The sequence below is a fragment of the Tupaia chinensis genome, unplaced genomic scaffold, assembly GCF_000334495.1.
Source record: "Tupaia chinensis unplaced genomic scaffold, TupChi_1.0 Scaffold000113_1, whole genome shotgun sequence".
In the NCBI taxonomy this organism is placed as follows: Eukaryota; Metazoa; Chordata; class Mammalia; order Scandentia; family Tupaiidae; genus Tupaia; species Tupaia belangeri.
In genome coordinates this window covers 2676979-2683881 of record NW_006159577.1, presented here as the reverse complement: position 1 = coordinate 2683881, position 6903 = coordinate 2676979, and the positions used below count along the sequence as shown (strand labels likewise).

The 6903-nt window shown below is 44.7% G+C and overlaps 1 protein-coding gene and 1 non-coding gene across 2 annotated transcripts in view; both read left to right on the top strand.

The window, feature by feature from the left end:
• Positions 1 to 6903, top strand: part of LHPP (phospholysine phosphohistidine inorganic pyrophosphate phosphatase) — a gene marked incomplete at its 5' end in the record, with an annotated part of 181856 nt that overhangs the window by 11678 nt on the left and 163275 nt on the right.
• Positions 2837 to 2943, top strand: LOC114007001 (U6 spliceosomal RNA). Its single transcript, XR_003548662.1, has one exon. It is a non-coding gene; the product is annotated as a U6 spliceosomal RNA (small nuclear RNA).

The following is a 6903-nucleotide window of genomic DNA, read 5'->3' as shown; positions in this document are numbered from 1 at the left end:
GCAAGAACAAGAGCAAGAGCAAGAGAGAGAGAGAGAGAGAGAGAGAGAGAGAGAGAGAGAAAGCAAGCTGCCATGTCCAGGACTCAAACTGTAGTTGGCCATGGGAGTCCAGTGCCCTTAACCACTATGCCACCTGCCAGTCCCCAGGAAATACATTTAAAAAAAAATACAAAAAGAGTTACCTGTAGTGTATAAAACATACTCAATTTTATTCAAATAAAATAATTGCAAATTAAAACTAGATCCAGATGGCATTTTTCACCAATTTAACAAAATTGGCAAAAATCCAAAGTTTGAAAATGCACTCTCTTGGTGAGAGTTTTCAGGAGCAGACCCTGCCATAAATTGTTTGTAGAAGATAATACATTTGCCATTATCTATGGGCAGTCGTACTTCTGGGAATTTGTCCTAACTCATCCATATAAGTACAAGATCCTTCACGGCAGTGCCTTTTGAAATAGCCAAAGACTGAAAATAACCAAATGTCTATCAGTAGGAAAATGTTTTAGTCTGTCCTTTCTTGCTAATAATAGAAATACTTAAGTTTGAGTATTTTGAGTATTAATGAAGAATAGAGGCTTATTCTGCTCACAATTTTGGAGACCCAAGGTCAGGAGTCTTCTTGGTGGGGACTCTGCTGAGTGAGGTGGCACAGGGCACCACAAAGCAAGAGAGCAAGAGCAGGCGTGTCTGTGGTTCTGTGTGTTTGTCAGTCTGTGTCCATCCTGGTCTCTTTCCTCTTCTAATGAAGCCATCAAGAGTCAATAAATCCCCATGATCTTATCTAATCCTACATGCCTCCCAAAGACCTCTCCTTTCAAGCTCATCATTGGGGGGTCCAGCCTATGGCATAGTGGTTAAGGCAGTTGGATACCACATAGCCCACTGCTTGGTAGGAGCCCAGACCTTGCGATTTAAAAATCACACCAGAGGGGCCAGCAGGTGGTGTGGTGGATAAGGGCGCTGGATTCCCACATGGCCAACCATGGTTCAAGTCCCGGACCTGGTGGCTTGCTTTCTCACTTTCCCTTTCTCTCTCTCTCTCATCAAATAAAGAAAAAAAATAACAATAATAAATGGAAATAAATGAATAAATAATTAAAAAAAAAATCATGCCAGATGCATGTGCATGCATGCCCAAAGTCTTGAAAGGAGAAGTAGAAAAGGTATTGCAATATGGCCATCCCCGTTGGAAGTGGGTAAGGGGGTGCTTTCTCATTTTATCTCTCTCCTATGAATGTCCATGTCCTACAGCAAAATTTTTTTAATAATTATTTAATTTAATTTATTTATTTATTCATTCATTCATTTTAATTTGACCAGAGAGAGAGGCACACACACACACACACACACACACACACACACACACAGAGAAAGAAAGCAAGTGAGAAAGCAAGCCACCAGGTCCGGGACTCAAACCATGGTAGGCCGTGTGTGAGTGTGCAACACCTTAACCACCACGCCACCTGCTAGTCCCCCCTACAACAAAAGTTTAAACAGTTTTTGAACCACATGAATGTAAATTGAAATATTAAAATATCTTAAGTACCAAATCTGAGGTACCAGTGATAATGCCCTGCTCAAGAGAGGCCAGATTCCACATGGCAACCGTGGTTGAATTCCTGACTCAGTCAGCCTGAAACATGCCAGACATGCGCCTGAGTGCCCAGGATTTGCTGGACTAAAGGTCTGGAGGAAGGGGATTGCCATGCGACCTACCCTAGAGGGGATGCTCAGTTCTTTCCCATTCTTTTTCTCACTCATTTTCTGTGCATGCTGTATCATCATTAAAGAAAATAATTTTATTTTATTTTATTTTATTTATTTATTTTTTGATTATTATTAATTTTTTTTGGAGAGGTTTTCACTGTAGGGTGCGTGTGCTTGCCAGACAGACAGAGACAGACAGAGACAGAAAGCGAGAAATCACCTCCCAGGGGGGATGGCCACGCCGCAGTCCCTTCTCCATTTTCCTCTCGGGATCTTGGGCACACACACACACGCGCCCGGCGTGAGTTTCAAGCCACCAGGTCTGGGACGCGAACCGCAGTCGACTATGTGGGAGTCCAGCGACATAGCCATTACACTAACTGCTGGTCCCAATAATTTTATTTTTGAGTTTTTTTTTTTTTTTTAAAGAATTAGTTTCCCTCCCTCCCTACCCTCCTTCCCTTCCTTCCTTCCTTCCTTCCTTCCTTCCCCCCCCCTTTCTTTCTTTCTTTCTTTTAATTTGACCAGAGAGGGACAGAGTGGGTGAGAGAAAAAGAGAGAGAGGGGGGAAAGTGAGAAAACAAGCCTCCAGGTCTGGGACTTGAGCTGTAGTCGGCCTTGTGGGAGTCCAGTGCCCTTAATCACCACACCACCTGCTGGCCCCCCAGAGAGATTTTTGCTATGGGGCACGTGTGCTCTCTGGAGAGACAGAGAGACAGAAAGTGAGAAATCACCCCCAACGGGAGATGGCCATGCCACAGTTCCTTCTCTGTTCTTGCAGTATCTTTTGCACACTTGCGAGCATGTGCGTGCACGCACACACACACACACACACACACACACACACCGGTATCAGTTTCAAGCTGCTGGGTCTAGGACTCAAACTGCAGTTGAGTATGTGGGAGTCCAGTGCTGTAACCATTACACCATCTGCTGGTCCCACAGAAAATAATTTTACAAATGTATTTTAAGAAGATTTATCTGGCCACAGAGTGGAGAATGGACTGGCAGGGTTGCTGGAGGCAGGAGCAAGAGAGGAAACTGTGGAACCAGCTCGGAAACCATTACTCTGGTCCAGGGAGAGCCAATGGGTTTGGACTAGGGAGGTTTCATGAGAGCTCAGGAGGTGCTTACTTCAGCAGCACATACAGTAAAATTGGAATGATACAGAGAAGATTAGCATGGCTCCTGTGCAAGGATGACATGCAGATTCGTGAAGAATTCATATTTTAGATAGAGAAAAGTACAACAGAATATCTGAAGAATGGACTCGGGGGAACCAGCAGTTAGTGTAATGGCTATGTCGCTGGACTCCCATGTAGTCGACCGCGGTTCAAGTCCCGAACCCGGTGGCTTAAAACTCACACCGGGTGCGTGTGCGTGTGTGCCCAAGATCCCGAGAGGAGAATGGAGGAGAAGGGACTGCGACGTGACCATCCCCCCTGGGCGGTGATTTCTTGCTTTCTGTCTCTCTGTCTCTCTCTGTTTGTCTGGCGAGTGCACTCGCCCTATAGCAAAAACCTCTCAAAAAAAAAAAAAAAAGAATGGACTCAGAAGTATTTGATGTAATTAAATAAATTATTGGAGGGAGACCAACAGTTGGCGTAATGGCTATGTTGCTGGACTCCCATGTGGTTGACTACGGTTCAAGTCCTGGACCTGGTGACTTAAACTCACACCCGGCATGTGTGCATGTGTGCCCAAGATCCCAAGAGGGGAATGGAGGAGAAGGGACTGCGACGTGACCATCCCCCCTGGGCGGTGATTTCTTGCTTTCTGTCTCTCTGTCTCTCTCTGTCTTTCTGGCGAGCGCATGCGCCCTATGGCATAAACCTCTCCAAAAAAAGAAAAAGTAAATAAATAAAAAAGAAATAAAAAAGAAATTATTGGATAACCTCTACAATTATAGGAGAACTCTGGAAAAAAAAAAAAGAACTCGGGGGGACCAGCAGGTGGCATGATGGTTAAGGATACTCCCACATGGCTGATCGTGGTTTGAGTCCCGGACCTGGTGGCTTGCTTTCTCACTTTATCTCTCTCTCTTTGTATGTCTTTCTCTTTGGTCAAATTAAAATAAATGAATGAATAAATAAAATTAAATAAAATAATTTTTAAAAAAAGAACTCAGAAGAAGAGCAGGAATTAAGGAGATGTTTAAGAAGTAAGACCAATGGCATCTGCTGCTGTACTGGATAATGGGGAGCAGGGCAGGAGGAACATGGAAGAAAGGGTTATCTTCACATGTTTGACTCGAGCACCAAGCAGGTGGAGAAGGAGCAGGGATGGGGCCGTGAGGCAGGTGCCTTGATGTCTCATGATGTATGTCAAGTTCCTGGCCCAGTGCTTGACTCAGAACCGCCCCTACAATAGTGTTACATTTAAATAAATATTATTCTATGCTATTAATATAGGGACTTCTAATCGTACAGATGTTTAATTCTTTTAAAAATAGCTCCCCATCGCCCCAGAGGGCACGTGTGCTCACCAGAGAGAGACAAAAATTAAGAGGGAGAAAGCATACCTTAAGGGGCATGGTCACACTGCAATCTCTTCTCGTCCATTTCTCCACCCTGTCATGACTGTACACATGCACGAACATGTGCCCAGTGTGTTTTTCACACTGGGGCTAACACTTGAACTCCACTCTTGGCCATGTGCGATCCGGCTCCTTTAACCAGCAGGTCATGGGGCCAGCCCCTAAAACATCTTTTCATTAAAATGAATTCTATATATAGAAAAGCACACATCGTATAAGTGTAAAACTCAATGAATTTTCACCAGTCGAATTCACCTGTGTAGCCAGTACCTTGAAATCCCCTCTGTATGTCCTGGGAGTTACTACTCATCCTTTTCCCCAGGGTAACCACTGTCCTGACCATAAATTAGTTTTGCTAGTATTCACTCTATATAATGGAAGCATACAGTATATTCCCTTTTGTGTCTTTTTTTTTTTTAGAATTATTTATTTTATTTAACTTAACCTTATTTATTTCAATTTGATGAGAGAGAGAGAAAGCTACCAGGTCAGGGATTTGAACCATAGTCAGTCAGTCGTGTGGGAGTCTAACACCCGATCCACCACCATGCCACAACATCCCCTTTTGTGTCTTTTTTAAAAGAATTATGATAGATCATGTGCATGTGCTCATGAAAGAGAGAAGGATTCCCCCAGAGCTCAGTCACACCGCAATCCCTTCCTTCCAGTCTTCCAGCCACCTCCTGGGCTTGCATGCATGTGCCCAGCGTGTTTTCAAGCCAGCCAGGCCAGGGCCTCAAACTACATTGGCACGTGGTTTCCAGCTCCAGTGTGCCGCCAACTGCACCAAAGAAGATGGCCTCCTTTTATGTCTTCTTTCCCTCAACATTGTGTTTAAGAGGTTTGTTTGTTTGTTTTTGTGGCATGTAGTTGTAGGTCGCTCATTCTTACTGCGTCGTGTTTCATTGTGTGACTATCACAATTAATTTATCCATTCTCCTTTTGACGGGATAAAATATAGTTTCCATTTTGGTTTATTATGAATAGCGTTGCTGTGAACATTCTAGAAAGTGCCTTTTTGTAAGCAATGGATGCATTTCTATTGGGTATACAGACCTAGGAGTATAATTAGTGAGTCATAACGTTGGGATGTGGGGTCAGCCCCGTGGCACAGTGGTTAAGCACAGCGCTGGGGAGTGAGACTCCATGTTGTAGACTGAAGTTTGAATCCTGTAGTTGCAGCGGCTTGAGACACATGCAGGGCTGTGGTGCGTACATGCCCCAAATCCTGATGGGATGGAGGAAAAGGGATTTTAGCATGACCGCATTCCACTGGGAGGTGCTTTCTCTCTCTCGCAATGTCATACACCCTGGTAATTAAAAAATAAAACAAAGATAGGTGTATGTTCAATTTTAGCAGATAGTTTTACAAAGTGGGTGTGCCAGTCCCAGTTGTTCCACGTCCTCACCGACACTTAAGTTCGCAGTCCTTTTCATTTAGCAGGGCCATTTCTGTCTTATAAAACCCGAAGAGTAAAGTCAAGTCAAGGATGTGGCCAGAACCTTAGTCTCTCCCATCCACCTTCTGCTGAAGAGCATAGAATGAATTTCAGCAATGACCTCGGAACAGGTGCATGCTGTTGATGGAGTCTGTTTCCAGTCAGTCCTATGGGCCTGGTGTCTGCACCTTCAGGCAGGTGCAGGCCTGAGGTATCTCCCAGCAACAACTGAGGTGGCTGCTTTCAGAGAGCACTTACTATCTGTGAGGCATTAGAGTCTTCCTCTCGCTTTCTCATTAGCTTCCTAATAGTATAAGGATGGGTACTGCTATCCCTCTTTACCAGCAGGAGTGGCTATGGCTCAGAGGATGAAGTCTCGTCAGGGTCTCTGACAAGATGTGCCAGTGTGGCACAGAGATATTTGACACCTGGCTGCCTGACTTGGGCCATGCTCTTCCCTGCTGTGCCAGACCCACACTGGGAACCCTTTGAGTGAGAAGGGAGCGTTGGATAAGGGTGAGGGTTTCTCTCTAACAGCTTGTCTTGAGTACATGCACCCATGTACAGAGCTGTCCGACAAAGTGGACAGAAATTCCAGGGAATGACATTTCAAAAGGAGTCTGTTAAGCTCTGTGGGTTCTCAGCTGGCATCTTCACACTGATCTCCAGGATGGTTTTGTTTTGATTTTCTTGAACTCCTGCAGATTTATCTAGCTGGGGTGTCTCTGGTAACAGTTACACTGTGTAAATCTGAGAGCAGTATATAATAACAATCCCAAAATACACGGCAGCCAGTTACGTAGCTGAGAGGTGAAATGCTCCCTTCTCAAAATTAAACGATGGGAATATTTTTGGTGAGAGGATGTGGTACCCATTATCCTGGGAATTTTTGTCATTGCTGTTGGAGGGCCTGGAGAATTGATAGCTGGTCTCTCTCAGACTCCCTGAGCTCCCCATGCCATAGGAACGAGTTGCAATGTACATGGGGTCTTCTCAAGTGACTTTGGTGGCCTCTTCCACTGGCTCCCAGTCATGTCAAGCCATGAAGAGACATGGAGGAAACATAGATGCATATTAATACTAAATGAAAGAAGTCAATGCATAAAGGCTACATCTGTACATTCTACCTAGATGGCATTTTGGAAAAGGCAAAACTACACAGACAGAGAGATCAGTGGTTGCCCAAGGGTGGCGGGGGGGCGGGGGGGAAGAGGGGTG